Here is a 24,020-nt window from a genome sequence, read left to right on the forward strand (position 1 = left end):
ATAGGGCTAAATGAATAGTGATCTTGAACCACTGTTAATGAATTTAGTTGTTGTTAGTGGTCACTTTTAATGGTCATTAGTAGACAGTTGATATTTTTTGTTGGGTACTTATTATTCACTAGGCATTTAACACCACCACCTCATTTTATCTGCATAGTAGCCTGTACGTGGTAGATATTACTCTCCTGTAAGTGATAAAGAAATTATGGATCATAAAATTGAGTGACTTTCCAAATTGTATAGTTAGTAAGTAGTAAAAATGGGTTAAAAAAATCCAACTTGACAGTCTTTGCCTTTTAACTGGTATGTTTAGATTAGTTATACTTAATACAATTGTTGATATGATTGGATTTAGGTCTACTGTTTATTATAATTTTTTTTCTGTCCCTTCTATTTTTGGTTCCCTTGTTTGGGTCCCTGTTTAATTACTTATGGATTATTTGATTTTTTTTCTTTTTTAGTATTCCATTTCAACTTACTTATCAGCTTTTTGACTATTCTCTGTATATTATTTTTTAGTAGTTGCTCTAAGGATTACATTATATGTACTTAACTATTCACAATCTAGTTGATGTTAATATTTTACCACTTTAAATAAAATGGAGAAACACAAGAATCATATAGGTCTCTTTATCCTCCCTCTTTGTGGTATAGTTGTGTGTGTGTGTGTGTGTGTGTGTGTGTGTGTGTGTGTATCATCTCTACATACATTGAAAACTCCAGCAAACAGTGTTATGAATTTTATTTTCAACTGGCACACCTCTTTTAAAGGCCTAAAGAGGGGAAAAAACAGTTTTTGGTATTTATCCAGATATTTACCATTTCAGTTGCTTTTCCTTGTTTCCTGAAGATCCAAGGTTTTCTCTGTTAACATTTCCTTTTAGAACTTCCTTAACATTTCTTTGATAGCAGGTCTGCTGGTTACGAATTTTCTCAGTTTTCTTCACCTGCGAATATTTTTATTTTATTTTCATTTATAAAGAATATTTTTTACTGGATATAGACTTTCTGAACTTGTTGCATCTGTAAATTTATGTCTTTCATCAAATTTGGGAAGTTTTTAGTCATATTTCTTTAAAGACTCGTCCTCTTCTCCTGGGACATAAATGACCTTTTCATGTCCTTCCACAAGTTCCCAAGGCTCTATTTATTTGCTGGTTTGTTTTCATCTTTCTTTCTGTTTCTTAGATTGCAAAATTTCTATTGATTTACCTTCAGGTTCTATTGAGGCCTTCTAGTAAACATTTTTTAAAATTTCAGATGTATTATTTTTGAGACATAAAATTTCCAGTTGGTCCTTTTTTTTTTTTTTTTGAAATTTTTAAATAATTTCACTTTCTCTGCTGAGAACTTTCTTTCCACTCTTTTTGGTGTGTTTACCTTTATCTCTGCCTCATGCAAGAGAGTTATAATAGCTGCTTTAAAGTCTTTAAAGTATCTGATAATTGCAACATCTGGATCAGCTCTGGGTCAGCATCTGATAATTATCTTTTCCCTTGAGGTTTGGTCCCATTTTCCTGCTTCTTTGTCTATCAAGTGATTTTAGATTGTGTCCTTGGTTGTATAAATGCTACATTGTGTCTAGCCTGGATCCTCTTAAAATCCTCTAGAGACTGTTGATTTATTTTTTAATTTTGTTTTCATCTGATTTAGTCAGGATCAGACTATAAATTTTGTCTTCCTTTCCATGGTTGGTAGTTCATGGCTCATTTCCCAGAGCCCTTGCTATACTGCCCCATGCATGCACAGCTTAGGGGTGACCCTGGGACGAGTATGGGTTGACACACAGAACTAAGATTTTCTTCTCTGGCTCTCTCTTGCTTGTTATTTCCCTTACCCTCTCCACTTCCAAGACCCCCCTTTTCCCAATTCCAATGGCCAGAAGAATTGTTTCAATCAGAGTTTTAGCTGTAAGTGCCAGCACTGGGGTACAGTTCTATATGTGGGGCCAGTCCCAGGAGGGCAATGCTGTGTGAAAAAGGGGAAAGAAAATTCCTAGAATTCATCCCATATTGTTTGCATTTCCAGGTGTTAATTCCTCTTCATAGTCTGCTTACTTTTGTTTCCTTTCCCAGGCCTTAGAGAGTTGCTTTTTATATTCTGTCCAGAGCTGTTAGCTGTAATTAGTTGAGAGAGAGAAAGAGGGAGGAGGGGGAGGCTTTACTGGACTTGGAATGTCCTTACAGTAGAGGAAGGATTTTAATGCAGAAGTGACCACAGAGCTTCCATTTTTCCATGTACTATACCATCTCTGATTTTTATGCTTGTGTAAATATATGACAATCAAATTGGTCAAAAAGTTATTCACCTTTGCACACCATGTTTCTGATTCAGGTAAGGAAGCAGAACCAAGCAAAGGCCAACAGCTAGTTTATCTTTACGATAGAAACAAATTAACTACTTGATTTGCTCACTTACCCAACAATTGGCTTCTTCTATTGATGACAATCCCTTCTCCTCCCCCACCCCTCACTCACCCTTCCCCTCACCCAAGGTGCACAAAATTGTTCTGAAAATCATTGATGTGCGTATGTTTTATGGCTATGGCCGGAGGCTGGAAGAACCTGAGGAGAAAAAAAAAAAAAAAAAGAAAAAAGGGGGAGTGGAGTTAACTGCAGAACCAAGTGCAAACAAAACTTTGTTTTTACATTTCATTCTGTGAGAGAAGCACAAGAAATGCAAACAAGTGAAGTAAATCCCCCCCTCAGGGGAAATGGATTTAATTATAGAACAACCCTGCCAAAAAAAAAATCAGAAAAATAATTAATACCAGCACACTGAGCTTCAAACACACACACACACACACGCACACACACACACACACACACACAGAGCAAGGGGTCAAGGAAGATAGATGACAGAGCAAGGAGGAGGAGAAGAGGGTCCTGCATATTTATGATTCATAGTTTCAGGGGCAGTGCTCCATTTTGTGTGACTGTGTGTTGGGGGGTCAGGTTTTTTCCTCTTAAAATTCTGCACAGAATAGCTCTGAGCTGCACATATTTTACTGTTTCAATTAGCAAAGATTACTATTTGTTTTTCTTTCTTTCTCAGCACTGAGGCAGTAATTATGCCTGCGATGAGAGAGTTTTTGTAGGCCGCTTTCTCATTTTGTGGGCACTCCCTGAATAAAATACAATAATAAACCATAATGAAATAAAGTTGGTTCATTGGAGAAGACTGGCCTCTCCTAACAGACAGACCATTAAAGGTGGATTGGGGAAGAAGATCAGCAAGCAGCCATCATAAATGTATCATCAGGCAAATTAGCAAAGCATTTACTACTCAATGGTGGGAGAAAGTCCTTTCCAATAACTTTCTCTAATGCTACCATAATTGGGGAAATATCTGATCCGCACAGCTGTGCGGCTCATTATCCGAATGGGCATTCAGCTCTGCTGTCTGGGACTGGGTGCTTTCTGTAGACAAGATTTCCATAGAGTTCAGAGGCCCTGATTAGGTGTGAGCATCCCATGGCTCTCTGGGAACTACTGGAATTTATAGTAGAAACTTGGAAAGGGTTGTGGTTAAGAGTATGTCCCCCAGGGCTATGTTTGTAGAGCTTTCAGAAGCCAGCTTACTTGGTTTGGAGATCTGGATAACATGGGGGAACATTACCACCACTCCAGCTTATCCTTTGGGAGTGAGGTTTGGGGCACGATTTTTTTTTAACCTGTGGATAATGATAATCATCATCTCCCTTTACAGTTTGTAAAATGTTTCCACAGGCGTCAATTCATTTGATCTTCACAACAACTTTGGGGTAGATGATTATTATACTCATTTTACAGCCTGACAAACTGAAGTTCCCAGAGGAATAAGAAACTCAGCCAAGATCAAACAGTGACTTAAATGGAAGAGTCTGGGATTTTAACTCTGCTTTTCCTGTAATTGAAAACACACCTCTTAGCAGTGTCTCATCCATTGCTCAGCCTGTCTTGCAGAATGAAGACTTGTGTAGGTCATGTGCCCTCCACAGACTGCAGGCTCCAGCTAGTCAGGGACTGAATCAAGCACATCTTCCTTCTGGCACCACACCCCAGCACCTGCCCTGGTCCTTGTGTTCCAAGTAGGGTATCCTTCATGAATCTGGGTTGATTGAAGACTGGTATGTAGGATGGAAGTCGGGGGCCTCCAGCATTTAGTATAGTTGCCAGTATGTATGTGTATACACATACATACATACATACACGGTAGGTGCTCTATGTTTGAGGAATGAATGAACAAACGTTAAGAAGCAGCCATGTGGAGCAAGTATGAAGTGTGGGCTGAGATAGTGGGGGGAGTCAGAATAAAGGTCATCACTAGCAAGGGGTCATGCAACATGGACAGCAAGAACCTTTGAGAGGAAGGCATAGAGGCATTGGAAGAGTTCATGCTTTAGCCTCTCCAAACAGCTAAACAGGGAAAATTGGGCAGTGACTAATTCCTTTGGTCAAAAGAAGGTTGTCTGGGGACAGTCTCTCCATGGCCTGGCATGACCACCTGGAGCTCCGTGTGTTTTGAACCTAGAGGTCTTTGAGGTGATCTCAGATCAACTACCTCCTAAGTCCCCTTCCTGTGTCTCCTCTATCTTGATATCCTGAGTGCTCACATTGTCTGTTGGTATAGTGACAGATTAAAAAACAAAGACCCTGAGAAATATGGGCCAGAGGGACTCCAGTAGGAGGCACCAGGGATTCACTTCATCCTTTCCCTTTTCTGTGGGGAGAAGTCAAAGGCATGTTCCCCCCAATACTGCAGGCTTCTTCATTTATGTAGGGGAAGCCTTAAATCTCCAAGCTACCCTGAGCTTTGGTAATTCTACTGGGAGTGTGATATTCAGAGGCCCAGAAATCCTTTTTACAGGGGCTTATTGTAGAGTTCTCATTAAAAAAAAAAAAGAAAATTGAGGAACTTCTTAGCCACATATTATCAAACTAATGAACAGTACCAGCTTCATCAGGCTTCTTGTCGAAATACTTGGGACTTCAGCCTGTGTAGGTCCATGATCCAGAGCAGTCAGTCCAACCATGACCCCTTGTTCCTCTGTCTCCCCCCGCCAACCGTCCTTCATTTATTGTCTCATGCCTGCTGTCCAAACTCTGTTCTATATTATACTCTTGATCTCTTGCCTACTCTTTTCATTGTTCTCTCTGAAACTGTTGTTCAGCTCTTACTCTCTACATTTCCGGACTCCTCCCGGAAAATTCAAGCCTTAATAAAAACTTGGATTTTCCCTAAGGATGCTGCTTCCTTTCTGCCGATGGGCCCAGAGGAGGTATTGGTGCTCTCCTAGCTTCATTGTGGCCATTTACACACTCTTACCTCAAGGCAAAGTCTCTGTCCCCTGTGGTTTGAGTTTGTAGGATGAAGTCACCTTCTATGCCTCCCAGTTGTTTTCACTACAAAGTGCCCCATCACATGCTGTATTGTCTATATTTTCTGACATTCTGTATTCTTAAGACTCTGGCATTTGGGAACTTGATTGTGGGAAGATGATCCATCCAATTATTCTAATTTCACAAATGAGGAGACTTAGGAGATAAGGTAGCTTGTCCTTAACTGATGGTAGGTAGCAGAAGTAGGATTTAGGTACAGGTCTGTTTAACCATAGCCCGTATGCTACATTACTTGCAATTATGGGTAATGAGAAACATTGTTGGCTCTTGAGTGGGTCCATCAGGATAGGCGATATTGTGCTGCTCGAATAAAGTATCCCCAATTACCAGGGCCTCAAAAAACAAATGTTACTTTCTTGCTCCATGTCCATGGTTGGTTAACAGGGGTGTCTGCTTATCCTGGTCACTCAGGGACCCAGGCTAGTCTCAAATGGTGGCAGTCACTGTGCCATAGAGAAAGAGACCTGGAACATTTCACATTAGCAGTGAAATGCTCAAGCCCAAAAGCAACATCCATCACTTCTCCCAATTTTCTGAATAGAACTAATCACCCACTATTATACGCCCATAAAAGGAGAATCAGAAATATTGATAAACAGCCTTAATGACAGTCACACGGGAGTAAGATGGAAGTGTTAATCTCAGAAAGCAAGCCTGGAAGTGGTATGCATGGCTAATATGTGGAGATAGGAGGCAGCACACTGGGTAGGTGGTCCTTGGTATCACCAAGGGAGAGGCAGTGAGGTCTTGCACTGGTGTCAATAGTGAGAATGGAGAGGAGAGAGTCGCTCAGCCAGAGCTGACACAAGGCTTAATATGAACTGGTGTTGGATTGGAGGAGGCCAGAGATTCGAACATGACTTCGAGGCAAGACCAACAGGCAAAATAATCAAGAGGCTACACTTCAGGCTCTACTCACTACCTCTTCCTTGTTTTTCACCTCCTGAATTAGGCCCTCCTCACCTGTATGCTTTCCTCTTGAGCATCATTCTGGAAAGAATCTCTGCTCTATAATGTCATGGCAGAGGCTCCTGTCCTCAAAATTTATTAGCTGAGAACTATTATTAAGACTTAAAGTGCTATTCTAGGGATGTTTGCATTTTAATAACTTTGAAGCCTTTGAAAACTAAGTTAATAAATCTCCAAGAATAGGGCTTTGGGCCACAAGTGAAGAAACAGTTATTTAATGAGAAGTAGCTATGGACCTGTTGCTATTTTCTGGACTGGGACTGCGGCAGTGAACAACAAAGTCCTTGCCCTCATGGAGCTAATGTTTCTTGGTTGGGGGAGACAGAAAATATACAAATAAATGCCTCCAAAAAATTTGTGCTATGGGAAAAATAAAGCAGGATAGAGGGTTAGGAAGTGCTGGTGCATATGAGAGTGTGTGGGGGAGGGGGCAGGGGTTTACATGAAGTGTAGGTGTGTGTCATTTTACAGTGATCCTGCCATTGCCAAAAGTATTAAATTCCCTTTTGCGAATTCCTTTCAAAGCCCAATCTTGCATGGATGAAAGTCTAGAGATTTTCCTGTATTTCTCTCTGGTGTTTCTAGAAGCAAATCACATAAGTCACCTGACTGATCAAGTTGGAGAATTCCAGTCCAGGCTCAGGAGCCGCTCAGGGGGTGCCCACAGGGCCACTGGCCAGGGACACACTGAGGCTATGAAGTCACATTCTGCCCAGTTGCCCACACCCTTTGCCTGTCTTCCCCCTGTGTGACTTCTGCCCATGAGGACACAGCATGCCGCTCAGTCTGATGGGACAGTTTTAAAACAAGGGCCTCACATCATCTCTCAACAGCCTGGACAGGCTCTCAGAGTGACTCACTTAGAGAAATAAAAGATGACAACTGAACTGTCAGCATCCCATGGCCCAACATTTGCAGAAGCCCTGGCCTCAGGACCTGCCGACTGGTTTCCACTTCAGCCTCAAATGGGAGCCAGATAAATAAGCCAAAGCTCACATTTATTGGTATCTCAGAGAAGGCCATTTCCCCATAGAGCCAATGGTCTTATCACAGGCCTCTGAATCCCTATATTTTATTTGTAAAAAGCAGCATCGCCATCTGAACTAGGTCATGCGTCTTCCCTGAATGCTGAACAAAGGCAGTGAGGCGCTTTCCCTCTCTGCCTGTGCTTATCATTCTCCTGGGTTAGTGGCAAGCTCCACTGCTCAAACGGTTAATACTTTCCTGACACAGCAGTGACTCTGTTTGGAATTCCAAATGTAAAGGCTGTCGGGCTCCACGTTTCAGAGGGAGACTTGGGAGATCAGCCGGGTCATTCATCTGCCAGGTTCTGTGCTTGCAATAACAGAGTAGGGAGGAAGGGAGAAGGCAGAAGAAGAGAAACTTTCCGGGACAAAATCCACCAAGGGAGAAAGCCAAACGCAGCATGGTCTCTTGGCAAGAACAGTGAATGAGACTCAGGAGTCCTGACTTCTCCCCAGCCCTGCTGTGAACAAGCTGGGTAACTTTCGGCCCGTCACCACTGCTGTTTCTGTTGCTTCATTTCCTTATCCTTAGCTGTTTAGTCATGGTCTTATGTGTAGGTTAGATGTGAGTTTCAGATGTGATAATGTAAAAGTTCTTCTAGCAGATTAGAAGGGGAAGTGTGTTACTGATAAAAGGCATCATCATTACTGTTTTTGTGGAGTCTTACCATTTGAGCATTAGGGGCCTGCGTTTTTAAGGTTTAAATCTAAGGAAAATCTTTGGATTAGATGAGTAAATTCTTTGCAGATAGAGATTATGATTTACATAGAATCACAGAATAATAGGAGTGAAGAGACTTTTGGAGGTCATCCCATCCCACCTCCCACCCAAGCACAAAATCGCTCCTACAAAACCCTCTGGGCTCCCACAGCAGCTGTTAACTTCATGCACAGAGTAGTTTACTTCTGTTGAGCACCTTAGATTCAGAGGCTATCTTTTTTCTTTTTTCCCCCTTTTTTAAAATGTTTGTTTATTTTTGAGAGAGAGAGCGCGTGATCAGGGGAGGGGTAGAGAGAGAGGGAGAACAGAGGATCCAAAGCAGGCTCTGTGCTGACAGCAGTGAGCCCAACACAGGGCTTGAACTCACGAACTATGAGATCATGACCTAAGCCTAGGTCAGACACTCAACCAATTGAGCCACCCAGGTACACCCCCACCGACTGCCCTTTTTCCTTTTTAATCCAAAGTTCCCTAGAACAAGATGGGAGCACATAGTAGGCACTCAAGAAATATTCTCTTAAATAAATGACTATATGAACAGCCATGGCAGTTGTTCCTCTAGGCTCTGCTTTAAAAGTCCCAGCAATGAGATGCTCCTTGCTTGATGAGGCAGCTCACTATATTCTTGGCAGCAGTAGTTGTCGGAACATTCTTCCATACCCAGAATCCAACTCTCTAATTCCTCCCCTTGTGGGGCTGCCTCTTGGGGCTCTGCGGGATAAGGCAGCTTCCTTTCACTGAGAAAGGCTCTTAAATCATCTTTACCTCCTTGGCCCCTCAGTCTGTTCTGCTTCCTGACCCTCTCTTCATTTTGGCCTCTTTGAACAGATGGCGATTTGTAAATGCCTTTCTTTAGAATGTGACACGTGGAATAATCCAAATACAATCTCTCTGGACATGAGTCAGAGGTACAATGGATACTACAGTTTATTCTTACTAGGTCCTATCTACCTTTGCAGACTTTATGTCTGTTAGCCCATTCCATTTCGTTAAATTTACCCAACAGCCCTGTGAGATGAGGATCACCATCCCTAGTTTATTTATGAAGAAACTAAGGTTCACTGACTTGATTGACCTTGCCCATGGTCTCCCTCCTGGAAAGTTGCAGAGTTGGGACTTATCTTCAGATGTGCCAGCCAGTCTGCTTTCTCATCCCTCCATCAATCAATTACTTATTAAGTATCTACTATATGCCAGAATCTGCATTTGGCCCTGGTGTGAAATGACGTCAACGCTGATTCCCTTAAAACAGCAAACTGCCTCCTGTAGCCAGCAATACACTTGTTGCCTGGGGGAAGCCAGTGTTAACACAGAACTTTGCAACTACCATCATTTTAGCACTTTTAGCATTGTAGTGTGTGTTTGTGCGTTTCCACTGTTTCTGTGTTTATCTTGCTCTTCATCCCACCCCTAGCACTAGAAGAGCTATTCAGTATAGTGAATACATATGACAGGTGCTAAATAAATATTCATTGAATGCATGAAATGCTTATTGGCTAAATCAAAAGTTATGCCCTCTGTGCCTAAAGGTAGAGCTTCAGGAAGGAAAATCAGACAGAAATGGGGGGAGGATGTCTTTCTAGCTGGCCAGAAAATCAAATTATCCTTGGTCATTCCTGGGGTTGATAGAAGTGCCTGAATAGGGGTGCCTGGGTGGCGCAGTCGGTTAAGCGTCCGACTTCAGCCAGGTCACGATCTCGCAGTCCGTGGGTTCGAGCCCCGCGTCAGGCTCTGGGCTGATGGCTCGGAGCCTGGAGCCTGTTTCCGATTCTGTGTCTCCCTCTCTCTCTGCCCCTCCCCCGTTCATGCTTTGTCTCTCTCTGTCCCAAAAATAAATAAAAAACGTTGAAAAAAAAAATTAAAAAAAAAAAAAAAAAGAAGTGCCTGAATCAACTTTATGTACGGTGGGACTATGACTTTCTCTGATCTGGAATGTAATTGCTACGAAAGTGGACTTTCAAATTTTATCACATCCCTGGGCAGTTCTATCACCCTTCTGTTTCGCACTGAGCTTGAGGCCCCTCTGAAATCCCAAGGTGTTTTCTACCTTAAACTGTTATCAAGGCAGACGACCTTAACAACCTGCGCTGCTTCAGGGCATAAATTCAGGTTTTGTGATTAGCCTTGTTAAATGCACTCTGTTACTTTAGCCTGTTACTCTGAATGTGGGTTTGCATTTATTTTAGTTCATGGTCCCAGCATTGTGTCACCCACAAACTTGATTAGCATGCTTTCTCATTTTTTTTTTTTTATTCAAGTAATTGATAAAACTGTCAGGGGAGAGCCAAGGCCAGAGTCCTGAGGCACCTTGCCAGAGGTAGGCCTTCAAGGTGACCTTAATCAACATTTTCTAGGTAGCAATCTAAATAACTAAGATTTGACTTAACTGTATTAATATATTTCTAGCTTGAGTACAAGAGCATTGTAGGAGTCATTGTCAAATTTTTTTTTTAATATTTATTGACAGAGTGTGTGTGTGTACAGGTGTAGGGGAGGGGCAGAAAGAGAGGGGGAGAGAGAGAATACCAAGCAGGCTCCTTGCCTTCATCATAGAGCCTGACATGGGGCTCAGTCTCACAAACCTGTGAGATCGTTACCTGAGCCGAAATCAAGAGTCAGATGCTTAACTGAGCCAGTCAGGCACCCCTCTTTGTCAAATTTCTTACTGAAATCTACAGACTTCCCAAAAGGAAACAAGTTAAATAGGGCTTGGGCACTTTGAATGGACCTATGAAAGATGGGATCACCACTTTGTAAGGATCCAGAAATCCTCTCCTTAGCAATCAGTCTGGACTAGGAATTCAACCTTGAGCTTTTCATCTGGAGTTCCCTTTTACCCTTTTTGTGGAAGTCCAGAATACTGTTCCCCTGTTCCAGTTTTTGGCCTGTGGACAGCCTGATGAAATTGTGGACCCTACATACAACATTCTGCTTATACTTTCAGGAACCCCAGACCCCAAACCCTTCATTAATCTCTTCAAAGAGAATGATTCCTAAATTGGAAAAGATAAACACTTTCGATGAAAATCGGAAGCCTCAAGCAGCACCTCATTGCTTGAGAACTTAAAACTGTAACCTAAGTATTGCCATTGGGATACTTCTAGAGACCCAGAGTATGAATCAAAATACCAGCTCTGAGCACTAGTCCTAACTTATTCCTTGATCTGCTTGCCCCAAAAGGAAATACAAGCAAGCAATAACAACAACATAACAGTCTCATTGTACAATCACCTCTTTTTTTTGTGAAAGCCTTACTTTTGGGGTTCAGATGAGGCTCCTTTTGTACTGAATCACAATGAGGCAGTGCCATAAAGTGGATTATTATGCAGAGGTATTCAGTCTTCACCACCACCTCAGTGATGATGGAATATTTTCCTACTCCATAGATTTTGGACTTGTCTGGGTGCTTACTTTGGCCTCAAAGTAGGTAGAGAATACCTTCTGGCCCTTTAACCTGGGGCTTGGCCATGTGTCTGCTTTGGCCAATGGAATATTAGTAGATATGACAAAACAGAGATTTGCATCATTGGGCTTGGGCTTTGCCCTCTGCCAAGGCCATGGAGAGGAACATGACTGTGGTGGCTGTTGGGTCCACAAAAGTGAGAGACATACAAAGCATTGTCTCCAGCTGACTCATAGACCTGTAGCCAAGCTCAATTTAGACCACCAGATGAGTGAGAAAGAAATCTTTTGCGTGAGAGAGAAACCTTAGGTATAGTGCTTTTAGTGGTGTTATGCAGAATTAATGTAGCAACACAGGGCTATTCATCATACATTCTGCCCCAGTGCTGGGCACTTAGTAGATGCTGGATGAAAATCTGTTGAAGGGAACTGAATTGAAAATGGGCCATCTCTGTGGCAGCTTCAGAGCAAGGCTGTCAATGAAGGGCCCCAACTGTAACATAATCTTCCAAGCACATGTCCATAGTTCTGAATCTCAGTTCTTCTGAGGTGGTTAAATATTTACATATACACATGCCCACACACATCTATTAACTGTCCATCAGGATCTAGCCTACCGCTTCCTCTGCCTGGAAGGGTTGAGCAATTTTGAAACCAAACCAATTAACAGCAGCAAGGCCCAGTGGCTGAGGGAAGACCCAGCAACCACAGATCCTTAAAATGTACAATCCTGGGACCAAACTGACACATGTGGGCAAGATCTGAGCTCATGATTTGGAAAAAGCAGTTCATGGGTCTCATGTGGAAGTGCGTATCTGGCATGATCTTATGTGAGAAGGCGTTTGGGTCGTACTGATAGAGATTGTAGTTGGAGCATAGGGATGGGGCCTGGGATCGCCCCCTGTGTGCTGGCCACTGTCCTGTTATGAGTCCACTAGTATATAATAACAACAGAACCTGGTAATATACTAACACCTAACATGTATCAAGCACTTGTATGCCAAGCCCATGTGTACATCATCCCATTCCATCCTCATAATTGAATGAAAAGGTTATTGAACCCTCTGAAATAGGCCCAGTAATTGCCTCTATTTTATGGGTGAGGAAACTGAGGCCAAAGTGGCACTACCCAAGGTCACACTGCCATGTTTGTGAAGGAGCCAGGGTTGGAATCTAAGACCAGGTGGACAAGGATGAATAATGCACGATTCTTTGCATGGAAATGGAAATCACATTTTATTCGGTAGATTAACTCCTAAATTAAAACAGAAGGTTTTTTTTTTTTTTTTTTTTTTTTTTTTACTTACCAATATTAGTTTGGGGGTAGGGCATGGAAGGAGGTAGTAAAGCCGGGGAACAGTACATCCTAGCAGCTGAAGCTTGGCTGGGCTATGATGGAGGAGAGTTTGCAGGTTTGGGGTAGGAAGTGGGGTCGGCTGGGGTCATCAGATGGGTGTGTGAGGAGGGGACATCATGAGGCAAGGGTTTCTGCTGCAGGAGGCTGGGCCAGGAACAGGGGCACGGCTGTGCCGTTAGTGGAGCACATCATTTGCGGGGAGAACACAGTGTGCCAGGCAGAGTGGTGAGGCGTGTGCCACAGAGGCAGACGCACAGCTGCGTCTTCCCCGTGTGGTTCTCTGTGCAGTCCACAAAAGAGCCGCACGATGCTGAGTGTGACTGATTATTTATGAGAAACAGCGAAGGAACTGAGGTCATACCCAAGGGTGGTACCCACAGAATCAGAGCAGGGCTGCTGGGGGTTCATCAGTGTCTCTGGGCTCTGCAGGAAAGGCGCCTCTGGGCGGACTCAACCAGGGCAGGGCTTAGGCAGCTGCAGGCTGAGCCTTTGTAGAAAGAAAAAGGCTCCCTTCATGCCGGCAGATTTAGCCGCAGGCCAGGGATCACGGCTTGGCAAATGGAGTGAAGGCTGGACTTCTGCCCCCACTCGCCCCCTCTGCTGGTTGTCTTCAGGCAGGTACAAACTGCACTGAGGTCTGCAGGGGCCCAGATACTTGTCTGGCACAGGAGTGAGACAGCAGGCATCTGAGTTACAAGGTGGTGGTGCTGCTGTGTTGTGTGGACTGTGTAGAGGTGTGGACGGGGGTGGTCTGGCCTTGGCAGAGGACACCCAGGTTGGAAAGATCTTACATTTAAGCTGAACCCTAGGGCATGAGCAGAATCTCACCAGACAGATCATGGAGCACAGGACCTTCCTGCTCCTGGGAAAGGCACAGAAGTCCGAATTTTGGACACTTTCAGTGGCTTATAGCACTGTGAACTGCACACGTAAGCTCCCCACACAACTTATCCATGAGCGGCCCCCCTCAACCCTCCTAAATAAGCCAAGACCATGAGGGAAGACTCTGTGCTTGTCAGGTGCTGCGGCTTCAGAGCAAGTCCTCTAGTTCTCCTTTCCAAATGGCCTGAAGCCTCTGCACAGAAGATGCCACTGAAACAATAGGTGACAAAATTACAGGACATCTGTGCTGTGTGTGAAAGGGTTGGGTAGGAGGGGCTGCAGCCTGCACATGTGGCTGGGGAGGAACTCTCACGGATGGAAGGGAGTCATAAAGAGAAGGATTCGAGGTTCGTGTTACAGGATTGCTGCTACAGGATTAATCATCTCAGCATTAGCTATCAAATCATCCATCTGATGAGCTGCCCTGTCTCCCAGCAAGGCGCTCATAGAGCAGGACACGGGACAGATGAACTAGATGGTAGGGAGAGAGGTTTAGAGAGCCACCTCTTCTTCAGTAGCAGGACTAGGGTGGGGTGGCAGAGGGAAGTCCAGAATTGTCATGGGGCAGGAGCCAGATAGCAAGGGGGCACAGGAGGGGAAGAGGAACTTAATCCGTGCATTCTCCTCTTCAAATATGGTATGGTAAATAGCTCTAACGTGCTGGCTGTGGTGCCAGGCATCAGAGCGCACATGCAACCAGTTGTTATCCTCCTCTGCCTGCTTCAGGGTCTTTTTTGGGTCTGGGCCTGGGGGTCCACACCCATCGCCTTGCCCGTCTTAACTGCATCAGGATTCATGGTTTCAGAATTCAGATCTTGACATGCTAGAAAGTCTCCTAACACTGGCAGTTTGGAAGAGGAGAGTTCCTGCAGGAAGCCTGGCCGTCAGTGGGCAAGGAGAAACGGGCCAGGCTGAAGGGAGTGGTGTCTAGTCAACCAGGCAGAACAATGGAAGTTGGTGATTGATAGCTGTGCATTAGCTCTGAATTCTTGGGGAAAACGCAGCCTACAGGGGAGCTATAATAGCATATATCATCTCTTTCCTGGGAAGGAGAAACAGTTGCACCTTCCTACCTATTAATCACATCTTCCATTAATCAGAATAACTCACCATAATTGTGATTACAGTTGGGAATCAATTAATGTTCACCTTAAAGTGTAGAGAGGAAAGCAATTAACGTAATAGAGTTAGAGCATCAAAATGACACAAATGTTATTGACAATTACGAATCACATCTTGCAGTTTTCTGGTTCTCTGCTCTTTCATGGAGAGGTTTATGGTGGAGGAGGGGGAGCAATCTTGGATCTTCCAGGTAAAAAGGTGAGTTCCAGCTCTCCTCCTCAGCATCCACTGAAAGCAATATGCCAGTGTGTCCCAGGCCATCTTCTTTGTCCACAGTCTTGATCTAGTTCCAGCAACTTGGGTCCAGGGACTAGAAGGAATAGGTCTGAAGAAAGGCCAGAGTTTTCCTGTTGGGTAGAGGGACTGATTTATCTCTTATCCTTGTCTTTTTTTTTTTTCTCAAAAGCAAAGTCTGATTTTTCAGACATGGATGTTTGGCTGTTTGTTTAATGGGTATCCTCTGGAAGACATTTATAATATTAAATAGACTGAACCTAACCTAAACAGAAAAATGACATTTAAAATTCATATTGAGCTTTTTAAGGAAGCACATTTCACATCTGTTTCTGCCTTTTTTTTGTTTGTTTCCTCTCAACAATCCTGAGTGTGAGATGGGAAAAGGTGGTCATTATTTTTATTTTTTAGATGTGAAAAGCCAAGTCTAAGTGAGTGAATGACTTCCCAAGGTCACACAGTGTGTTAGAAGCAGGCTGGAACCCTGCTGTCTTCACATTAGGGCTGTTCTACAAAAATTGTCTGATCACACCCACCCTATGGTTGCTCAAGTTCATATTCTGGCCCAAGTAGCCTCTTGTTCTAGATGAACACTCCTTGGGAGACTTTCCAGGTGATAGTAAAAAGATCCCTAGTTCAGTCTGCCCCAGACCTTGAGTACATTCGAGGTGAAATTCAAGGAAACTGTGCAAAGGAAAATTTAGACTTGAAGAACTCAAATTCATATGGGAAAGAACTGAGGGCTAATCAAACCCACCCCTTCATTTTCCAGATGAGGAAACTTAAGCCTTGGGTTGGGGGGTGGCGTGGAGAGTGATTTGGGTTCCTTCCCATCTTTGGACAGAAACCTCATAGCCTCACAGGGCAGGGGAGGAGGGTTAGGCTGTAACCTAGGAGAACATGAACCTACAATAACTGAAAAAGAAATCTTTGCAGATCTCATCCAAATGCTTTGTGCAGTTTGCTATGCATCCTTACGTGGTTGTTGAGGCAGACAGAGATGCAAATGTTTTGAGTCATACAAGGTTTCTTGTCCATTTTGAAGACAAACTTATGCACATTTGATGTTTCCTTATGTAGTTCATCTGATTCCTTTCTTAAGCTCCCTGAAAATTCCAGGTCATTGGTTCCCTGATCTGCTCTGTCCCTGAACATCTAGGTGTCTGTCCTGAGAACAACCACTCCAGGTAAACAGAAGTAAGTTCTGGGAGCCAGGCATTGCCCCCTTTTCCTTATTTCCTCACTTAGGGTGTACCCATCACCTGGGGGCTGAGCCCAGGGAGCTACCTGAACAGGAGAGCCCATTCCTACCAGAGAGTAGCTTTAGGGACCCAGATTTTATTTCTGACAAAGGAATTCCTCCCATCACCCTTGCCATGCTCATGGTCCAGTCCGGCCACTGCAGCTGCATGGAGGGCTCAGAATAGAGTAGTGAGGTGGTTACCCACAGCCTTAGCAATGATCTTTGTAAGGCTCTGAAGGGCAATTTTGATTCTATTGCCAAATGAAACTCTAGAACATTGATGACCCATAGGCACTAAATTTTTTTAACTTTTTCTTTTCTCTTTTAACCTGTGTCAAAGAGGAGAAATTGTATATGGGGATCTCCCAGAGTGACTGACCCATAATCCTACCTACAGGCCACCCTAAGATCTGCTGCTCTAATTAAGCATAGCTTCTCTCAAGATCAATGCCCAACACGTCCATTAGGAGCTGGATCAAAGGCCTCCAAATCCACTAGATGGCAGTAGTCAGTTAATCATGTAGAGAGAGCTAGCCTAGAGAAGCAAGATCCCCACAGAGCAGCCAAGCTCTAGGATTTATAATCAAGTCCAGAATATCTAAATATAAGGCACCCTCTCCCCGCCTCTATTCCCTGAAGATTACTCTCACTCTTTTTAATTATTATTTAAAATAACAGCTACTCTGGTAGTCCAGAGTAGCTATTTATGATACATGCAGGACTATGGCAGAATAGAGGCCACTCCCCAAAGCTATAGCTGGGAGAAGCAGTTTTTAAATTGCCCCTTGCTGAGTCCAGATGAACTGGATTCAGCAGTTGGCTCCTCCTGCAAGGAAAAGATTTCCCCTTTGCTCCTTTCAAGCCACAGCTCTCCAGGCATTGAGGCCTTCCATCAGGGACCTCTGCCAGACCATGAACCCCAAACCACAGCTTACCACACAACTGTGCTGAGCTCTGAACCAAGCCCTAATATTAATTTATGGAACCACAAAGCGATTACAAAGTTGTGTTCTATTTTTCCTCTGAAAACCCCCTGTTGAAGAACGAGTTTGAACTGGAACCAAGCCTACATATTTCCTAGAACTACTGAACGGGGACTTCAGAATGTTCTCTGAACCTGAGCTGAACTAAACCTATATTTCATAGACCTGGTCCCCAGGTTGAGAGAGTTCTTTAAAAGAACCTTTATTTTAGCTGAAGCTGCCTTCAGCCGTGTTCTGGCTCCCCATTTTGGAAAGCCTAACATCAGGATTTCCTGGTCAGTACCCCCAAGGCAGTCTTTCATATGGAGATACACCCCAATTTCTGCAGCAAACTCCTTATTAGGCCATTTTCTAGTTGGTCACTTCTGTAGCAGCTGGAGTCTGGTGGTTGGGTCGGAGATTTATATAGGACACTTGGCTAAAATATAAACAGTGGTTTAGAGCAAGGGAATCTGCCTTGTGTCAACAGTAATACGAGGCTGGGGGCCTCCAGCAAACTGCACTGGATGTTTACCCACTGAATCAAGTCACTACATCATCTGGCCCTGTCTGGCCAGAGGGGCCCTGGATGGAGAGCCGTAGGATCCCCGCCAGCTCTAACAGTGTTTCCCCAACCTGGGGGAGGTCTCTTGGCTGCCTTCCTCCTCCTCCTGTGCCTCACCTGGGTAGAAGGGTGCTAAGCAGGGGCCTCAGCATCAGACTTAATAAGTATTTATTTCCAGTTTTTGTTGAGCCAATCGCTTTTTCTGTGGCCACTTCATTTAACAGCTAGCTCTCGGATGTCTTCAGGGGTAGAGCCAGGTTTTGTGAGATCTGAAGTACAATCTACGGGGAGGGGGCCTTAATAAAAGAATGCAAATATAAAATTAGGTATAAAAGTGAATATTAATTTATTAACAGAATGAATCATCCACACACAAAATGACTATAGATTTGGAAATCTAGGTCTCTTTCTTCTGAGATCTCTTTAGGCAATTTATCAGAAATGCTGAGGTATGAATGCCTCCCTTGGCCAACCGGGCTTCTCCCTTCCCCCAGAAACACGCTGCACTCAGGTTGGGAGGAGGCATAAAGGGCAGGGGGCCAGGCACTTAGCTTTGCCAGCTCCCAGGTGGGGCTGCTCTGCAAGTATGTGAGGATCCCTACTTTAATGGCTCTAACCGCGAGTTACATGACTTGTGCCAGGGCGTAGCTCTAATAAGGTGTGAGGCTGAAATCTGCAGTCCCAACTTGTGACTCCAAACCTGATGTGTTTTTCATCACTCTTTGCTGCTTCCCTCTAAGGCTTGCCAGACTGTTTTGGGACTCTGGTGGTATAGCTTGAAACCTTCTCAAGGGCTGCTTTTGGTCTGAGCTACAAATCCCACAATCCTCTTCCATGTCCTAAGGAGAGGAGGAGGTGATGGCCAAAAAGTGGGCCATTTCAACTTACTGCAACTCCTTTCCATAGGACACTAGGCAGCTGTTGACTCCTGCTGTCTTGAGGACTCCCCATGTTCATCTTCTGGGAGGGGAGGGGCCTGTGTGTGTGTGGGGCCCTGTGGGGGAGCTGTGTAGGAGGAGCCCTGTGAGGGAGGGGTCTGTGAAGGAGGGGCCTGTGTGTGTGTGTGTGTGTGTGTGTGTGCGTGCACGCGTGTGGAGCGGGGCTCTGCAGGAGGAACTGTGTGAAGGAGGCGGGCCTGTATGAGGGGGGGGGGTCCATATAGGAGGAGCTGTCCAAGGGACAGGCTGTGTGTGAGGGAGGGGCTCTGTGAGGGAGGAGGTCTGTGTGTTGGGGGACTGTGTAGGAGGAGTTGTCTGAGGGAGGGGCCTGCGTGAGGGAGGGGCCTGGGGGGACGGTGTGAGGAGGGGACTGTGGTGTGGGCTGTGTAGGAGGAGCCCTCTGAGGAAGGGGCCATCAGGGATGGAGGGGATGTCTGAGGGCAGGGTTGTTGAGGGAGTGGCTCTCTGGCCCTGGCCTTTCTGGACAGATTCACAGCAATAAATGTGTCTTTGTTGTGGCTTGTATCCAGGCTGCCTTTCTGGGCCTTTCTCTTCTGTCTCACCTCTGAGTGCCCTTTCTCTGTACCCTGCCTGCTTACTCCCTCCTCTCTCTCCCCATAAAATCTTCCTTTCTGTGCAAGGATCTATTGTTAGTCATTTGTGTCTTTGGGTGAATTTAAGTCATTTGGTTTCTTCCTCCAGGATGAGTTGTAACTCTCTATTAAGGAACAAAAGCTCTAACCCTTCAAAGGAATGGGAAGCAGGGAGGCGAGGGGAGGGATGTAATTGGAGTTGGTAGTGAGGATGGAGAGATTTCCCACATTTTTGAAATGATACCACAGCAGCGGCTGTTACACTGGGTTCTGTTTGTTTGTTTTGCTTTTGGAGGGAAAGGAAGACAAATTTAAAAGTGGTTGACTGTCTACTGTGTGCCAAGCCCTGTGCTTGGTGCTTTCAGAAATGTTACCTTAGTCCTCACGGTAACCGTGGAGGGCAGGTGTTTTGATAGCCTTTTAAAGATAGCCTTTTAAAGGATGACAAAGCTGAGGTTAGCCACAGGTACAGTCACAAAGGCAGAAGGAACTGTTTTTTGGTGAGTATCTACTTTGTGTCTCTGCATTCTCAAAAATGTCTCTTACTCTGAGAGTACTGCCCACTATATAGCATTAGCTGTATAGAAAACTGAGTCTCAGGGTGGTAAAGTGACTTTCCCAAGATCCCTGTTACATGGGAAATTACTCTGAAGCACTGGTGGTCTCTGAGTACTCAATCGGAAAGTTACTTGAGAGATCTCAGAACAGAAAGCCTCACAGACCCAAGTAAGGTCTCAAAACACAGCTTACTAAATCTGTTTAAAATGCAAATCAAGAAGCAAGTGGAGAGGGATAGGATGGGTTAATTCACCTAGGTTGGGGCACCTAGGTAGAAGGACTGTTCTCCCTATTTCCTGGGTTAGGAAATGCCCTCTGCTGCATCAGCCTTCCCTGCTGATGGCATGGTTATGAGCATTGGAATTGAGATTTGAGTAAGAAGGCCCCACAGAAGGTCCCTTGGGCCAAAGCTTGCGTGTGCTCTCTGATGAGAGGAATACAGGGGCAAGAACAAGTGTGCCTGCCCACAGCTATTGCTTGCCAGTTAGCCTTCCAAACAGCCAAGAATGTTATTTGCATTTCTTGCACAGAGTGCATGGGGCCAAAATGAGACCATACAGATGTCAGCCAATGGGTTGCTGACGTAAGGGTGACAAAACTGTCAGCCCAGAGGTGGCACGATCATGACTTATTCTTTCTGTCACTTGCTGTCTATAAGTAACATCCTTGTTTGTTTCATCCTACATTCCACTTACTCTGTACATCTTGAGCATATCTTACAGGTTACCACTTCATTATCTATAGTTAGTATATCTTACGAATTCTGCGTATGTCTCATAAGCTCACAAGCTACTTGCTTGCTTTCTATCTATGCTAGCTTTAGTTAACTATTGCGGTGCAGCAAATTACCCTAAAATTTAGAAGCTTGAAACAATAATACAACTTTTTTTTTTAATCCTTCACAGTTTTTGTGGGTTAGGATTTTGGGAGCGGCTTAGCTGGATGGTTCTGGCTCAAGGTGTTTCATGAAGTTACAGTCAAAATACTAGTTAGGTACTACCGACCTGTTGTCTATATGGGACTCTTTACTTTTGGTCTGGGCAAAAAATTTACACTGACTACGGGGAACTCTGACTCTGGGTTTGACATTTCTTTCTGACTTGTTTGTTTAACATAGCCCACTCTGCCTTAGAGATACGGAATTTCACATCTTGGCACCTCATAGTGCCCCTTTTCCACCTTCAGTGACCAGAGCGTTCATTCACCTGATGCTTCTGCCCAATCTTGAGTGTGAAAGAAAGACATTAGGTAGACTTTTTGTCTAGCTTACTACCTTCAAGCAGTCAGCATCATTGAACTGTAGGCTGGCCTTTCAAGAGCCAACTGCCACTCTCCCAGTTCCCTGTCTTTCTCTCTCTGTATGTCCTATTTGTCCTTGCAGGAGAAGTCCTGAATGAGCGCCTCCTTAATGGCTTAGTTTCTTCAGCCATTCATAGGAGCCATTCATATTTTTGGGTCAAAGAGCAAAAGATTAAACTTGTGTTTTTGTGATCTGCTCCTTCACATGTGTCGGTATCTGTAGCTGTGAAATACCAATTGTCTGTTGGTAGGAATCCTGAGCTTCTAAATGATAGAAATGCAACACATGTTTCCTGCCATGGAACATGGATTGAGCTAAAGAGTTTTTCTTCCTTTTGAGGGATGTCTTTCCATTTTCTACTCTATTGAGAGTTCTGTTTCTTGCTTTCAACATGAAATTTGTATATTTTTTTCCAATTTTTTTCCTTTTTTCCTTTTTTTTTTTTTTTTTACATTTCCTACTATTTCCAAGAGTTCAGTGAAAGGAAAGATCTTACCCTGTGCTCAATCTGCCACCATGCATTGACAGGAAGCCTGATTCCCTCTTTCAAACTTAATTCTCTTCTCTTTATTGTGTAGATCAACTTACCTACCCATCCCCTGCTCAGCTCTGAACCCCTGTTTATATATGCAAAGACTCACTGATGTGCTCTACTAAACAATATATTATGTATTCTTAGTCTCCTCTTTGGCAGCTTGGAATAATTGGCAGAAGCTTTGAAATTTTTTCCGTCTTTGCCTTCATCCTCCTCCATTAATCTCAGCCAAGAGAAGGGAGCTATATAGAGATTTATATCTTCTCTGACATGAACTATGTCGTCTTCTGTAAAAGACAGATGTGATTGTTTTAAGTAATAATTTTTCTCTATTACAATTAGAAGTAACATTTATGGGGTACTTAGGTAGCAAGAATTGTATTAAGTAAATCACCAATTAATTCACTTAATTGTTATAATATCCTTTATGCAGGTGTTTCATCTACACGTACTGGTGAGAAAACCAGGACTAAGTTTTAATAGTTGTATATAGCATATGGTTTCATGGCTACTGAAGGTCAGAAATGGGATTCACACTCATGCCTGTATGGGTTTAAACTAAACTTTTTAAAATAAAGACCCTGGTAGTAAAGACTTTCGGTTTTGCAGGCCATTTGTGGTCTCTCTCTCTCTCTCTCTCTCTCTCACACACACACACACACACACACACACACAATACTTCCTTAAAAATGTAAAAACCATCCTTAACTGGTGGGCTGTCAATTAAAGGGCATGGGCACATTGGAACTGCAGGCCTTAGATTGCCAATCCCAGCTTTAGAGCATCTGTCTCCAACCACCATAGCTGGGAGTGGGTGGACATATGGGGCACATTTCCATCTTGCTTGTGCCTGCACAAGCACCATGAATGCCAGGCATACTGCAGCAAGCACGATTTAGAGGAAGGCAAAGCCTGTACTCTTCAAATAGCTAGAATGTTCCAGCTGGGTTTTTGCCCCTTCTTTCTGAAATGGGAAATAGGACATCAGACATTAGGATTGAGTTTTTTATTTTTTAATCTCTTTGTCCCATTGGTCACACTGAGCATTTAGGGCTCCAGGTGAAGAGGCAATGAATTCTATGGTACTTTTCTCTTCCAGAATTTTAGGCAGTGGCTTTGCTGTTCTTTTGTTCTGAGAGACATTTATCGTAAGGCTGTTTGGGGAGAAGAAAGAGGTAGAAAGGGCAATAATTAGTCCTGATTGCCCTCCATAAATTGATAATTATTTAACATTTGTTAGGGAACATCAGGGAGACATTTGGTAGGCAGGGAATAGTTCAGAGCTTAGAGATGGTGAATGCCTGATGTAAGAGAGATCAGTGATGGGATGACTTCCTTAGACCTTAAAGGTTTGGTATAGGATATGAAAAACAGGCAAGAACCTTGGCTGGTTCTGAGAGGGTCAGCCTGGGTGACTGAAGGGTGATGATGCCACTAAGGAAATAGGAAACACAACAGGAGAATTGGGTTTGGAGGGGGGAGTGTCCAACTCTGAACTGGGTGAGTTTAAGTTTGAGATTACTAGAATTTTCACATGGAGATGTCAGGCCAACAATTTGAAACACACGTTCAGAACTAATGAAACTGCCATTCTGAAGAGTTTTGAATTTAGCCCCAGGATAACTTAGACCTATTGGAAAAATTTGTGCAGAAATATATTTACAAAATACTTTACAAAGGCTCTGTTTAGAAAAATTATTTTGGGAGGGAGAAGAAGTCTTGTGAGGTAACATATCCAGTGATCCTGGCTGTAATTTGACGAGGGTGGGGGCAGTAAGATGAGAAAGTGACAGACACAAAAGGTACTGTGCAAAAAAATTACAAATTTTTCCTAGTAAAATAGCATTTCCAAAATATCTTATTTTGAAAAATTCTAAATCACTTATTGGAAAAAGTAGTACAATAAATATCCATGTTCTCTTCATAGATTCTCCAGTTACTATTAATAGTTATTATTGCCGTATTATTAACAATAATAATTACTGCCATCTTTGCTTTCTTTTTTCAGAAAAAGGACATCGTTCTGTATAACCACATTATAATGATTATATGCAGGACATTTAACAAAGATACCATACTATTATCTAGTATGTAACCTATGTTCAAATTTCCATGATTGTCCTAACAGTGTTCTTTATAGCTATTTATTTTTTGGTATGCAGTCAGTGGTCCAGCATTGCATTTAGTTCACTACGTCTTTTTAATCTTTTTAAATTTAGAACATTTTCGCTTC

Source organism: Lynx rufus, unplaced genomic scaffold, assembly GCF_022079265.1.
Source record: "Lynx rufus isolate CCGP_SWC_20201006 ecotype Redwood Valley unplaced genomic scaffold, mLynRuf1.p SCAF_9, whole genome shotgun sequence".
In the NCBI taxonomy this organism is placed as follows: Eukaryota; Metazoa; Chordata; class Mammalia; order Carnivora; family Felidae; genus Lynx; species Lynx rufus.